The 15,190-nt window shown below is 50.4% G+C and overlaps 1 long non-coding RNA gene across 1 annotated transcript in view; it reads left to right on the plus strand.

Moving 5' to 3' along the window:
- The window catches only part of LOC139033771 (uncharacterized), a 97,496-nt gene that overhangs the window by 37,280 nt on the left and 45,026 nt on the right, over window positions 1–15,190 (plus strand). The window contains exon 2 of the long non-coding RNA XR_011486242.1: window positions 8,780–8,861. This is a non-coding gene — a long non-coding RNA (uncharacterized lncRNA). The remainder of the gene's footprint in view (window positions 1–8,779; window positions 8,862–15,190) is intronic.

Raw genomic sequence — 15,190 nt, forward strand, 5'->3', positions numbered from 1 at the left:
ATGTGAGAGACCTGAGTTCAATCCCTGGGTTGGGATGATCCCCCGGAGAAGGGAAAGGCTACCCACTCTAGTATTCTGTATTGGAGAATTCCATGGACTATAGAGTCCATGGTATTGCAAAGAGTCGGACCCGACTGAGCAACTTTTGCTTTCATATCCTTTTTGCATCCCATTTGAAGGCAAGCTGAATTCTGGATTACCAGAATGATTTCTTAAAACCTGGGGATTTCTTAAATCTTTACACCAGATTCTTCATGATCCTTTCCCTTTTTAGTCAGGAGACAGACTCCAGGCATCACAATCCTTACCTCTCCCTTCTCTTCTCAAGTTCAGACTCACCATCAGTTCAGTTCAGTTGTTCAGTCATGTCTGACTCTTTGCGACCCCATGGACTGCAGCACACCAGGCTTCCCTGTCCATCACCAACTCTGGAGTTTACTCAAACTCATGTCCATTGAGTTGGTGATGCCATCCAACCATCTCATCCTTTGTCGTCCCCTTCTCCTCCTGCCTTCAATCTTTCCCAGCATCCGGCTCACCATGATGGAATATAAAAGTAGATTATTTTTTAAAACTCAGTTAGGTCCCTGTCCCTCAGGCCTAACATTTTGCCCTTTTTCCTTCCTCTGAATATTTTAAAATGTATTTTAAAAACATTTGAATACATGAGTTTTTAACAAAGTTTGAACAATGGTTCTTTTTACACGACCACAGGTTCTTGGGAGCAGAATGGCTCAGAAACCGATGGGCAGTGTGGAGCGGCTCCTCTTCTGAGCCAGCTCATTTATTTGCTTGGGACAGTGAAGGCTCTAATCACAACATATTTGGTTTCCTTTGTAAGACTGGGATTCCTTAAGTGTCCTTGGCCACTTTCCAAGCCCCAAATATTAGTCATGCCGCCTGGTGCTCAAACATCCCAAGTTCCACACTCTGACGCATCCTCTCCTATTTGCATGGAAATTAGATTTTTAAAACTTGAAGATGAAAACAAGTTTCACTGCCTGTGCTCACAAAGTGCCTCTCTGTCGGTCAGTGGACTGTAAACTTTGCTTCCAAGTGGTGGTTTTCATTTCCATCAGTTTATGAGGCTTGAGGAGCTGAGCTGTCGGCACTCCCCTGCGGTGGAGAACTTCTCCCTTGGTGCCAGCCTCGCCAGCTTTAGCTTCACTGGCGTTGGCTTTACTTAGATATGAACTGAAGCACCTACGTGTCTTTTACCTCGGTTATTATACAGTAAAAAATTACATCAGCATTGATCTCAAGTCTGTAAGATAGCACATTGATTAAAAAAAAAAATCAGAAGGTAGAAAAAGCTTCATTGTCTTTGGCAATGGATAGAAAAGCTCATTATCTCTAGTGTGGGTGCTAGGAATGATCATATCTCACAAGGTCACACTGTCTTATTAACTACTGAACATTTTGTTGAGAACTTAATGTGGACCAGATGCTGGGGATGTGGAGAGAAATATGATGGTGCTCCTGCTGATGGGGAGAGAGACGTGAAGAGATCTGAACAGAGCGTGTGGCCTGATATAATAAAGGCATGTGTGCTCAGTCATGTCCGACTCCTTGCGACTGCATGGACTGTAGCCACCAGGCTTCTCTGTCTGTGGAATTTTCCAGGCAAGAATACTAGACTGGTTGCTGTTCCTTTCTCCAGGGAATCTTCCTGACCCAGGGATCAAACCCACGTCTCCTGTGTCTCCTGCATTGGCAGACAGATTCTTTACCAGCTGAGCCACAGGGGAAGCCTGATGTAATAAAGGCAAGGATAAATGAGGTCTGTGTTGAGTGGATAACTTTCTGAAGAAGTGAGGTAAGACTTCCCAGAAGAGGTGGCATTTGAGAAGCGCCTCGAATGAGGAGCAGTGTCATCACTGGAAGTGGAGCAATTAGAAAGGGGGTTCAGATCAGAAGTGTGAGAGTCTCCAAATATCTGGCCTATAACTCAGGCCTCCGTCATCTTCGTGTGTGTTTGGAAATGTTTACTGGTTCATTGGTTTATCGCGCTATCTGGGTGGTTGGCCCCTGGGTGCCAGAGGAGCCTGTGGTGTGCTAGGATCTCCCGTTAGCTCCTCCGGGTCCACCAGGAGCCTTCCTCTGCACTGCCCTGGTCCCCAGGAGGCTGACCCGTGCAGACTGCATCAGCTGGGATGCTGGTTGTGTGCGTGCGTGCCCAGTCGCAAAGTTATGTCTGACCCTCTGTGACCCCAGGGACTGTAACCCACTGGGTTCCGCAGTCCATGGGGATTTCCCAGGCAAGAATACTGGAGTGGGTTGCCATTTCCTCCTCCAGGGGCTCTTCCTGAGCCCAGGGATCAAACTTGCATCTCCTGCATTGGCAGGTGGGCTCTTTGCCGGCAGGTGAGTCACCTGAGAAGCCTCCTGGGTGCTGGTTAGCGGTGGGAAATTTGAGCACTAGCAAGAGACCAGAAGGTGTAGGGAGAGACAGGTAAGGGTATTTGTCAGTCTGGTCCCTGCCTGTGGGGATACAGCACCCGGATCTCCCAGCCCTTGGCTGCTGTCAATCTGCTCTCTCCACATAAATCTCTCGGGATCAGGAAACGCTTGACCCTTCAGCCCACTGGGCTGGTGATGGCTGCCTGCTGATACTTGTCCAGGGCGCTGCACCATCTCTGTCACTCTCCTTAAGCTCTGCACAGCCTTCTAAGTGACCCCTTCACTAAGCTGCCCTCAGTTGCCCAGCTTGGCACGGGTGCCGTCCACCTCCGCCCAGGACTCATACAGATGGCAAGTGAGGTCCCCACTCCCATGCAACTTAGCATCTAGTCCACTTGAACTTGTTTAAGCAGGAGGATGATTGCATGGCATATTTATGTTTTGGGAAAAAAACACCTGGATGGCAGTGAGGAGAGAGATCCCAATGCAGGTGAGGACCATCAGAGAAGGAGTGTTGCTGTTGTCCTGGTAACAGATGCCAGTGGTCCAGTCCAGGGAGGGACAGAGAGGGAGAGAGGTGGGAGATGAAAGAGTGAGAAGGAATAGTCCAAGGTGGTCCTCGCGTCCTGGTTGGGGCAGCTGGATGGACGGTTAGCCCTGAGCTGGCGACCTTGGAGAAGGAGTTGACAGGCAGGCAGGGGAAATGAGAACTTTGGTGTTCACACGTGAAAGTGTCTGTTCCAGTGAGATAGCCAGATGAATGTGTCCAGCAGGCTCTTGGAATTGTGGGTTTGAGTTTGTGGGAGAGGTCAGGGTGGGAAATACGGATGTGGGTATCCTCGGAGTCTGGATTGAGGGGGTGGGTAAGAGGCAAGAGGGAACGTGTTGGGTGAGTGGTGCAGCAGGCCTGTGAGAGGGCCCTGGGGCCGGGATGTGCACGCAGTGGCTGAGCACTGATGCCTCTGCCTGGAGCTCCCACACTGGGCGCAAGGGGGCCTGACACCACGCCTGGGTCTAGGGAAGGCCATTGATTCTGTCCTTGGTGCTTCAGGTTTGCTGAGCATCCCAGGGCTGGTATCAACCCTGCCCATGCCAGCTCTCGAGGCCCAGTTCTGTCTACTGTCCTCTGTACTTACCTCCTGGGGTACTAAAAAGAAGACAGGACCCTACCCCCCATGCCAGCCTTACTGTCCAGCTCATAAGGTGAATTACTTTACTGACAAAGGTCTGTCTAGTCAAAGCTATGGTTTTTCCAGTAGTCATGTATGGATGTGAGAGTTGGACCATAAAGAAGGCTGAGCGCCGAAGAATTGATGCTTTCGAACTGTGGTGTTGGAGAAGACTCTTGAGAGTCCTTTGGACTGCAAGGAGATCAAACCAGTCAATCCTAAAGGAAATCAACCCTGAAAATTCACTGAAGGACTGATGCTGAAGCTCAAGCTCCAGTACTTTGGCCACCTGATGCGAAGAGCCAGCTCACTGGAAAAGACCCTGATGCTGGGAAAGATGGAGGACAGGAGAAGGGGATGACAGAGCATGAGATGGTTGGATGGCATCACTGACTCAATGGACATGAGTTTGAGCAAACTGCAGGAGATGGTGAAGGACAGGGAAGCCTGGTGTGCTGCCGTCCATGGGGTCGCAAAGAGTTGGGCACGACTGAGAGACTGAACAACCACCTAAGACGAAACGTACAGAAGTGGAAAAAGTGGCAGTCAAACTGATAGACCTGCTTGCCGTGTGGATGGAGCTGTTGGACTCTGCTCCCAGAGACACCCCTTGACTGCTTGGTGGAGCCAGGCTTTGCAGAAAAGTCCATGCGTGGGGAGGTGGTCCTGGAGGCTTTGCTCTCAGACATCACCACAGGGGAGCTTCCCAGGAGGCTCAGTGGTAAAAGAATCTGCCTGCCAAATGCAGAGACACAGGAGATGTGGGTTTGATCTCTGGGTCAGGAAGATCCCCTGGAGAAGGGCATGGCAACCCACTCCAGTATTCTTGCCTGAAGAATCCCCATGGACAGAGGAGCCTGGCGGGCTACAGTCCACGGGTTGCAAAGAGTCAGACACGACTGAATGACTAAGGACAGCACATCACAAGACGTGCGGTTTTCTTGGTTCTCATCACCCAGCTCGGTTTTTGCCTCAGCAACTGATTAACTGTGGCTGTGGCCCTGCCTCCTGAGCTAAACACCCCTCGTCCCTTGACCTTGGCCTCTGAACTCCATCTCCTCCTGGCTGCAGCCACGGAGTCCTTTCCCTTCCGATTCTGTAATGGTGGCGCAGCTGGCTCACTGCCGCCTGGATCTGATCCCAGGTGGCGATAAGAGGCAGAAATCACCCTGGGCAGGTAATGATCAGGTGTAAGAGGAAGAGGCACCCAGGGGGACGGAAAGCCAGAGGTCTTGAACAGGAACCTTTCAGATAGAAAGTGGAGAGACTTGACACTTCAGACGCTCAGTAATGACTTCGGCATTCTGCTCTGTACAATTCTCTGCTGCCTTCTGAAAACCCGTGAAAACGCTCATCCTGACTCACTGACAGAGCCTGTAAGAAGGCATCAGCACACACATCAGCAGTCAGAAAGCACACAAAACAGAGCAGAGGAATTTAAGGCACAGTTGTGCAACTGGGAGTGGAGAATGCTCAGATGAGCGGATCAAAGAAATACCGAAGACGACATGTGGAGAAGAGAGGTGAGGGAGAAGAGACAGGCAGAGTCGGAGTAAAGCAGAACAAGGATGGAATGCTAATCCTTGCAGGGCACCAGTTTCTGGCGCTTCCTACATTGTGCTCGAGGTGGCATGGAGCAGGTGGTCCCTGCTGGCTGGTTCATTGAATGACGGCTCCAGGAAAAGGTTAAATGAACTGGAGAAGACAGCCACAACATGCCTGATGAAGCTCGGCTTTTGTCCAACTTTCAGAGGTTCCCAATCTGGGCTCTGCACCCTCAATTCTTCCCAAAGAAGCTCCTTGGGAGCCAGACTGAAGTTTGTGCTCTTTGCCACAAACATCTTTGGAGGCACACCTGCAGCAGGGTTGGCCAACTAGGTTTTAGGAAAGTGGAGGCTGTTGGTGAGGTTACTCCATTCAAGGCATTTTCCAGGTGGGGAAGTTGCAGCCCCGTTTGGGTCAGGGGCTGTCAGTGACCTCTACCACCTCCCACCTTTACTCAGCTGCAGTCCCAGTGCTCTTGAACTTGGAGACTCAGCCCCCGCTGCCTTCCTTAGTCAATCCCGTCTTACAGGGGTGTGTATGGGGAAGCAGGTGTTAGGCATCTCTTCCCCGCTGGCACGATGAAGCCGCACTTCATCTAAGGCTTGGTCCAAGAGCAGCACCCCACGTGTTTGGTGAGGGACTCCTGTCTGTCACACCCACCACTTCTCCAAGGGTTCATTTGTAGATACAAAGACAGCAAACTAACTTTATTTGACAATTTTCATTGAGAAGGATTGGGAGACTTCTGGGGACCACTCTGTGATGGGTTAGTCATGTCTGCCAGAGGCACAGGCTGCAGAATGCTGGCAACAGTTCCCGGATTTGGAATCCCAGTTAAGCCACATTCCTTGCCTGTTAGACTTCAGATATCACCACATCCGGGGGTCTCCTGCCCGACCCACAGAGGCAGCTCCTTCTGACATAGTTGCCTGCTGCACCCAACCCCAAGTGTGCTCTGCCCACTCCCTCTGCTGACCATCGCCCTGGACCCACCCTCGTGGCTCAGCTGGTTTGTCCAGGCTCCACTTCTACCTGAGCCCAGCCTCCTGCTTTAGAGGAGAGAACAAACAGATGGCCACAGAGCATCCGGCAGTGTCCAAACACAGTAGGTCCTGGAGGAGGGCGTGGCAACCCACTCCAGTATTATTCTTGCCTGCAGAATCCCCTGGACAGAGGAGCCTGGCGGGCTACAGTCCATGTGGTTGCAAAGAGTTGGACGCAACTGAAGCGACTTAGCATGCATGCACATACAGAGCAGTTCCTCCACAAGATACTAGTACATGTGTTACATCACAGCTATCTGTCTTCCTTAATAAGTAATTGATTGTCTACTACATATTCCCTGGTAGTGGGAAAAAACAAAAAACAAAACACCTGCCAATGCAGGAGACATGGGTTCGATCCCTGGGTCAGGAAGATCCCCTGGAGGAGGGCATGGCAACCCACTCCAGTATTCTTGCCTGGAGAATCCCATGGACAGAGGAACCTGGCGGGCTACAGTCCATAGGGTCGCAAAGAGTCAGACACAACTGAAGTGACTTAGCATGCACTACATATCAGGTGTTTTCTGTAGCCTGTCCCACTTAATCCTCCTGGTCACTGTGAAGGTAGGTACTGCTATCATAGTTCCCATTTTGCAGTTAAGGAAACAGGTTCAAGAGTTAATATCACCTGGTCAAAGTCAGATACCTTGTAATCAATGAAACTTTGGATGTTTGATCCAAAGCTCTGTCTCTTTTGGGGGTTTACTATGAGTGCTCTCTTCAAGTTGAACCCCCATCTCCAATCAGACCCCCCATCTCAGCCCCCTGTGTGCAGGCTGAAGAGCTTCAGTACTGACACTCCTGGATGTCAGCCTGCACTTCTGTATGGAGCACCGAGATACCTTCTGGGTGTCCCTGTCCACTTCTGGGGAGATAGAGTCATGGGTTCCTGCCCACAACCCTTTCCACTCCCCCAAACTCCAAACCTTTCTGGCCACAAATCTGGGACCCTCAAGGATTAGCTGAAAGATACTGCTGTCCCCCCCAGCCCCCCAGCTGTGTTTGCATTTCCGGCAGGGAAATGGCACTTAATCACCTCTCAGTGCTTTTAATTGAGCATTCGTTCTGACTGTCTTCCATGGACCCTTTTGAACGAGGGGAGAAAAGTCCTCACAGGTATGACTTCAAGGGCCTTTGGCCCTGGGGATGGGCTGACTCCCTGGGAGGGCACTGCTCCCTGCAGAGGGCAGTGCCCTGGCTACCTGGACACCTGGCTTGCGTGGGTACAGGCCTGGCTGTCCTGCTGTGCTGAGTGTTGAAGTGCTGCATACTCTGGGCTGGCTGGCTATTGGGATGTGGACTTGGAAAGTGCAGAGGGAGGGGGGGAGGGGATGTGTCCTGCTGATGGTGAGCCTCAGGTGGTGGCTGGGGTGCCTCAGGCATCCTCCATGCCTTCATCCTCCTCGGAGGATCCTGTTACTTCCCTCCCTTCCATATCATGGGGTCATACCTAGCCCTTTGCTGCCTGCACACAGCCATGGATTCACCCCAGTTTCCAAGCCAGTCCTGGCCAAGGCAGGAAATACACCAGCTGCCCTGGCACCAACATCTGGTCCCTCCGCATAATTCTGAGCCCCAGGACAGTACCCAGAAGCAGATGCTGTTGATTTGCTACCAGTACCCACCTGTGGGCTGACGGTGCCTACTTGGGGGACTGGTGGATTAAAAGCCATGTCAGGATATCTCTGAGGCATACTCTACACTGTCCGCCAGAAGTTCCAGCACAACTGGACTCTCGTTGCCCATGGGGGTCATCTGCTTCATAATAGCCTTCCCCTCTCTGTCCCCTGCCCCACCTCCCTTACTGAAATTTTCTAGAATCACCATCCAGATACTCAATTTATGCTTGAATACTTGGCTCAAGTCTATTTCTGGGAAAACCAAAGTAAGACACACTCCACAGCATTGCTAGAGTCTCTTGGCTGCCCCTCCCAGCTCAGAGACCAGCTCCCTGGAAGACACGTGCTGGTTCAGCCCAAAGGGCTCAGCCTCATCTCCCTACCCTTCCTTTCTCACTTGTTGCACCCCCACCACCCAGACCATGGTTCCCATTTAGCATCTTGCCTGCTGGGACCTCAAACATTGCTCATAGTCTGGTTTCCCTCCATTCTGCTCCACTGATTACAATAGCAGCCTTTTCCAGCATCCACGAAGACCCTTGAGTCTGCTCAGAGCATGTGGCAGGTGCAGCCACAATTTCAGAGTCAAGTCCCAGCCCTTTTCCTCAGCCAAGAGGAGATGCGATGCCCCAGGCAGAGGCTGGACTGCACAGTGGAAGGAAGAGTTTATGAGGCAGACAGAACTGACCTCAGGTCTCAGCACCACCATGTATAAACTTCTCTGCTTGAGCAAGTCCATCTCTCTGAGATTCAGCAATTTTAGACTCGAATGACAGGTGGCAGAGAAGGTTAACTGTCCTCTGATTTGTATACCCCCTTCTGCAACAGAGCTGGAGGGGCCGCCCAGGCCTGGGATGGCATTTTTCATCCCAGTGCTCCCTGCACTGAGGTGATGGGTTCTCACTAACAGAATGTGAATAGAAGGGATGTGTGTCACTTCCAGACCCAGGGTGGTTAAGAAGCAGCTGTATCTTCTCCATCATCTCTTTCAACTTCCTCCTAGATGCAGAATGCTAAGCCTGGGCCCCTGAATCACCATGTGAAGCGAAGCTGCCTGCCAACTAGAATCACCAGCATTGGAGCATGTGAGTAAAAATATTTGTTAAGCTACTGAATCATGGGGGTTTATTTGTTACAGCAGCTGACATTGTGCTAACCAGTACATAATCGTATCTCCATGTTGTAAAGAACCTAAAAAGATAACACAGAGAACCTCTACTCTAATAAGAACTCACTGTCCTTTTTACAGCTGGGTACTGTCCCTTTTTACTTACATGGTCTTATTGAATCCTCAGGGCAGTCACATTAACCGTGTCTCGAAGCTGGAGAAACCCTAGCACAGGGAGGTGAGGTGACGTGACCAAGGTCACACAGCTAGGAACTGCCAGCTCTGACTCTAAAGCTATTTATTTACCAGTAAGCCAAGTGGCCTCCAGTGCCTGCCACAGAGAAATTACCTCCAGAATGGGCACCATCTTTGTTAATCTTACCAAATAAACTTGGCCAGGGCCTCTTGCCACCTAGACTGAGCCTTTGACTATATGGGGTGAAGCACTGCCCCACTGCAGATAAAGTGGACAGAGGTGCCCACTCTAGGGCAGGAGGCACAGGCTGCGTATTCAGCCTCACCAGAGCGACTTCCCCCACCCCAGGCCTGGCGCTTCCACAGGACATAGCTTCACCCCTGAAAACTGATGCCCCAGGGTTAACATTCCTTAGAGGTGCCCTGAGTCCTTCTTCAGCTGGACCCCTGGTTGGTGGGGAGCCCGAGAGCATGTCCACTGTTTGAGTTTTCCAGAGGGGAAATGTACCCTCAAGCCCGTCCCTGCAGCTGGCAGCCCCCCAGGGACCCAGCGAGTGACTCCCCTGGTCCCCTCTCAGAGGCCTCCCCAGGGCCCCTGGGATGGCTTCTCAGCTCCTGGCCTCAGCCCAGCCTCCAACAGGGCTATTTCTGGCCAGGCGGGTAATAGATTTCTGTCTCTTTTTTGAGAGCCTTTTGTGTGCCCTCAAACTCAGAGCCAAATGCCCCCCCTCCAATTAAAAAAAAAAAAAAGCTGTGTTTCCAGCCCCCGTGTGAGGAGGTTTCTTGAAGAGCTGGAGGACCCTAGGCGAGAGCTGGCCCTCGGTTTTATTTATGTTAATTGCCTGCCCCTCTTCCCAGGGGCCCGCACCTCACAAAGCTCCCTTGTGGGGCACCAGTGAAGCATCTAATGTGTGGTATATATGGAGGCAAGGGCTCTGCTCAGCGTTTCCTGGCTCTTGATTTATGAGGTGAGTCTGGGCTTGCTGCCCCGACCCTGCCTCATCCAGGAGATACAGCCTAGAATTCTCTCTGATGGGGATCCGGGGTCTGGCACCCTGCCGTGCCACTCCAGGAACTCTAGTGAACGTCCACTATTTCCACAGTATGATTGGGAAACCGAGGCACAGTTAGGTCGCTTGACGTGGGTGCCAATTAGGGGAGCTTAGGCCAGCAGCAGTTGTCTTAACTGAGGCCCAATGTTTCACACACCTCTACTCATGGCAAGTTCTCTGGGAGCTGATTAAAAGTACGGGTTCAAGTCATGTCTGGGGCCCGTGGTCTTAGAGGTCAACAGGCACTAGCGAAGGTGCTCAGGGATCATGTTGCAACTCACAGCAGTTCCAGCTCCACAAGAACCTGGTTGCCATCTTGAATCTTCAGGGTTCGGGGCCTGTGTGTTTTGCTTTCACTGAGGTCTGAGACATGCACAGACGTGAAAACTGAAAGGGACTATGAGATTCGTATTGTCCAGATTTTCCGTTTTCTAAATGACCAGGTGGAGGCTTAAAGTGAGATGGAGACTTGGCCAAGGTCTCACACCAGTGGTTGGGCCTCTTTGTGAGGATCAGAGGAGAGAGGGGTGTGGGGTCCTAAGTACCTGGAGAAGGTAAGAGGAAACAGAGGTACCACTTCACTAGCTTGAAGCCCCCCGACCTTTGGGAGGCTGGAGTTGGTGCCTGATCCACGGCATCCTGCCCCTCCACCACTCAGTCTCAGAAAACCCTTCCCCGCTTTCTCCAGGTGGGACAGAGCCCTGCCCTCCAGTTTTGTCTGGACTTGGCATCCATAGAGTTGCTCTGCAGGTTGTATGAGGTCCCTGGGCAGGCGGTCTGTGCTGTCCTAGAGGAAAAAGCCACAGCTGCCCTTAGACCGTGTGGACACGGCCCTGGTCTGCCTTTCCCCATGACCCACCCCAACAACCCGGGGACTCCAGGGGCCCCCAGTCCCTGGGCCCCCAGGGACCCCAGACTGCTTTGATCATGGCTGCATGTGTGTTTGTGTGCATTCAACAGGAATAGATGGCTGGAAGGGAAACGGTCTATAATTAATGAAAGATGGTGTTTGATTTAGAATTTCCTTTCAAGTTTTAGAACTTTTGCTCTAATGTGAACAGGCAGCTGTGACCTGGGATAGAGTAGGGCTAGACTCAGAGCCAGATATCTGAGGGCTCCCATCCCAGTCTGGCACGTGACCATGTGGCCCTGTGAATGCCATCCACCCTCTCTGAGCCTTGGCTTCCTTATCTGTTAAAATGTGGGTCATCCTCTCTCCTTCATGGGTTGTTGGGAGTGTGACATGAGACCCCATGGGTGAAAGTTCCTCAAACACTGTGGGTTCTCATTACTTGCAGAGCCCTCTCACCCATCCACACAGAGATTCTGCAGACCGAGCAGTCTTTTTGGAGAGGAATATTTTAGCTAGACGTGGTTGTTCTGTCACTGTTGCCTAAAGGGACGGGAGTGTAGTCAGGTAACTAGTTTTCAGGAAATAGGTATCTCTTAGTGTTTTTTCTGTCCTCAGACATAGGTGAATTAATGGAGGGAATGAACACAGAAATACTTTCTTAAAGATATTTTGACTGAAGTCTTATAGACATGCAGAAAGACACACAAATTGCACATGATTAGCTCCATGAATTTCACTAGCTGATGACATCCATGAAACCAGCACCAAGTTAAGAAGCTTCTAGAACAAGAACCACCATCCCAGAAGCCCCCCTCATGTCCTTCCCAATACACTCTCCTGAGTCTGGCTTTGGAACTTGATAAGAACAGACTCTTAGAGTGTGTGGTGCCGGTGTCTGGCTTCTTTCCTCCAGTGTTGTGTTGGTGAGATCCATCTGTACACTTCCAACATGGTCAGCCCATCCTGGCAAACACCCACACTTTAGTCATCATGGTGAGTGTGCAGAGGTACCTCATTGTGGTGTTAATTTTCCTTTCTCTGATCAGTAATGAGGTCATTCGTCCTAATATATACACCTGTTGGGCATTTGGATATTACCCTTTTTAAAAATGTACTTATTTTTGGCTGTGCTGGGTCTTCATTGCTGCACATGGGCTTTCTCTAGTTGCAGTGAGTGGGGCTACTCTCTGTTGTGGGACACCGGCTTCTCCTGTTGTGGAGCACGGGCTGTATGGTGCGTGGTCTTCAGTAACTGCAGCATGCAGGCTCGGCAGTTGTGGCTCACAGGCCCTAGAGCATGGACTCAGTAATTGTGTTGCACAGGCTTAGTTACTCTGTGGAACTTCCCCGCATGTGGCGTCTTCCCAAACCAGGGATCAAACCTGGCATTGGCAGGCAGATTCTTATCCACTGTACCATCAGGGATGTTGTGGACATTCTCTTTGTACACCGCCTATTTAAGTCTTTTAATAATGTCTAGTGGGCTAGCTATCATTTTATTGATTTGTGGGAACTCTTTATATATGTTGGATACTCTTTAGGTTTTTAGGACTTTAGAAGGCTCCCTGCCTCTCTCCCAGACATTTCATCCTGAGTACATCAGGAGCTCTGATCTTGATGGAAACCCACTGAGTACAAGCATTCAAGAGACATTCTCTTCCCGGCCTGATGCTGCCACTTCCCCTTCAGAGTACAATGTGCTCCTCTGCACATAGAAGCTAGAGAGCCTTGTCTCGGGCCCCCTCCCTACTCTGCCTCCCTCTCTGCCCCCTCTTTACTTTTTGGTGTCCACCACCTATGTTCCCTTCCTATGGGCCTTCTGTTCAGCTGGTAGAAGCCAAATCACTTTCAGGGTATCTTCTGCCCAAGAGGCTCCACTCCCCTTGGCCAATAGATGGAGGGAAGGGTTGCAGAGGCAGACCTTACAGAGTGGCTGGGTCCTTCTTACCACTGGTCACTGTGCCTGAGATCCCACTGTTAGAGCTTCAGCACTCAAGGACAGCAGCTAGTGACATGAGGACACGATTCCCATGTTGTAGCAGAGGGTTTGGGTGCCCCAGTTGATACCAGCTGAATACCAGCCATGCTCAGCGCTCAGCCCTGACCAGGTCTGTGGTGTCAGGCTTATTCCTATCTTAGCCTCAGTCTTGCCTGGTTCTGGAAGGGACAGCTCCAGGTAACTCCTCTAGCTCACAATCTACCCTTTAGATCCTCTAACCAGATACCCTTTGCACATCTCTGTTCATGAGACAGCAGGCTCAGTGTCCCACTCTGGCTCCATCACAGGCCAGGGCCGGAGGCTAGAAGGAACAAAGCTTCCTTGGTGGGATTACAGGCACCACGGTGGTGAGTGAGTGATGTTCACATGCGGGATCCAATGTAGGGGACTCCAGCTGATTTAAGTGGACCAGTGAAAGGACGAGCGCTATGCTGCTCTTGGACATCTTTCCAGAGGGTGGGTATACGTCACTCTCCACTGCCTAATTGTCCCTAAAGGAGGAAACTGAAAGGTCTTGTGGAAGTTATTGCCTTGACATGTCGACTGAGCTGTTTCCCCTCCAGGCGGGTGACCCAGGTCCTATGTATGTTGGGCAGAGACCAAAAATAGCATCCACTGATTTTAAAGCCATGTCCCCATGAGCATTTCCCTTCTGCACATTTGAGCTCCAAAAGGATATTTTTAAAAGGTTAGGTATCTCCTCCAGGAAAGGCATTTTGTTGTCTTGCCTGAGCAAAAAAAATGTCCTTAAAAAGATTCCAGTTGACCCTGCCAGCCTGAGCAGGAGAAAGAGTCCATCTACAAAGGTCAATATGAGGGTAAAATTTAAAACACTTTAAAATCAGTTTTTTTTTTTAATGAAATACATGCATGAGAGTAAAAATTCAAGTAAAGCAAAGATCTGAATACCCAGCCTAATTTTTCAGGAATTTATGGCAAGAACAAGCATGTTACCAGCACCATTTCCATAAGTTCATCAGTCAGCATAAGTTAAGTTATGCTTGGTAACAAGTAACCCCAAGACCTAAGTGGCTACAACCACCAAGATTTATGTCTTGCTCAAGCTACTTGTCCACTGGGGATTGGCTGTGGGTCTGTGTCATGTCTCTTTCACTATACGACCCAGGCTGACAGAGCATCCGTGTCTGAAATATTGCTTTCTCCAGGTGGCACTAGTGGTAAAGAATCTACCTGCAATGTAGGAGGCCAGAGTTCAACCCCTGGGTTGGAAAGGTCCCCTGGAGAAGGGGATGGCTGTGTACTCCAGTGTTCTTGCCTGGAGAATTCCATGCACAGAGGAACCTGGTGGACAATGGCCCGGGGAGTTGCAAAGAGTCGGACGTGACTGAGCCACTTACACTTTCCCTTTCACAGCAAAAGGGAAAGAGAGAACTCAGTGACTCCAGGCAATGACTCTTAAACCTCCTGCTGACAAAGGACATGCATCTCTTCCTCTCATGTTTCATTGGCCAGGATAGAGCTCATGGCCAAGCCAGAGGTCAATGTAGAGACACCAAATATTTTGGTCCATTATTCAACCTTTCATCATAGGCAAAGTTCAGAATGATCTTCTGTCTTCAATAAAGGTGCTGGCCATTTATTCCCAGCACCCCATGAACCCTTTCCCCCGGTAGAATACTTTGTTGCTGGCACATCCTAAGTGTGTTCTGGGAATGCTATTTTTCCAATGTCAGTAAGTGCTGGGAGACGTAAGGTTCTGTGGTTAAGTAAGTTTGGGAAGCATTGGGTTGAAGAGGGGTCTTTAAGACAGTGGCTCTCAGAATCTTTAATAGAATGTGAATTGTTGCCTTTGAAGAAGGAGAGAATCAACTGGGCCTACTGCCTGGTTCCTCTAGGCCGGTGTTCCTGACTTTGGCTTCACACTGGAATTATCTGGGAAGCTTTGAAAGAAACCTTAATGTGCAGGCCACACACTAGACCCATGGCCTAAGCATCTCTTGGGGGTAAGATTCCATGAGCGTGCTTCTTAACACTCCCCTGGCAGCCGTGGATTCTAATGGCAGCTCACTTCTAGGCAGATGATAAATTTGGGAATTGACCTTGCACAAGCTTGATCTAGCAGCCAACTGATTTGTAGCAGTTTCTTTTATCTACTAAGCAGACAAGCTCAAGCCAGAATGCTCAGGATGGTTCAGACAGATAAGAGGAATATACCTACCCCAAAGAAACTGGTGATCTAACATTGC

This window comes from Odocoileus virginianus, unplaced genomic scaffold (genome assembly GCF_023699985.2).
Source record: "Odocoileus virginianus isolate 20LAN1187 ecotype Illinois unplaced genomic scaffold, Ovbor_1.2 Unplaced_Contig_2, whole genome shotgun sequence".
Lineage (NCBI taxonomy): Eukaryota > Metazoa > Chordata > Mammalia > Artiodactyla > Cervidae > Odocoileus > Odocoileus virginianus.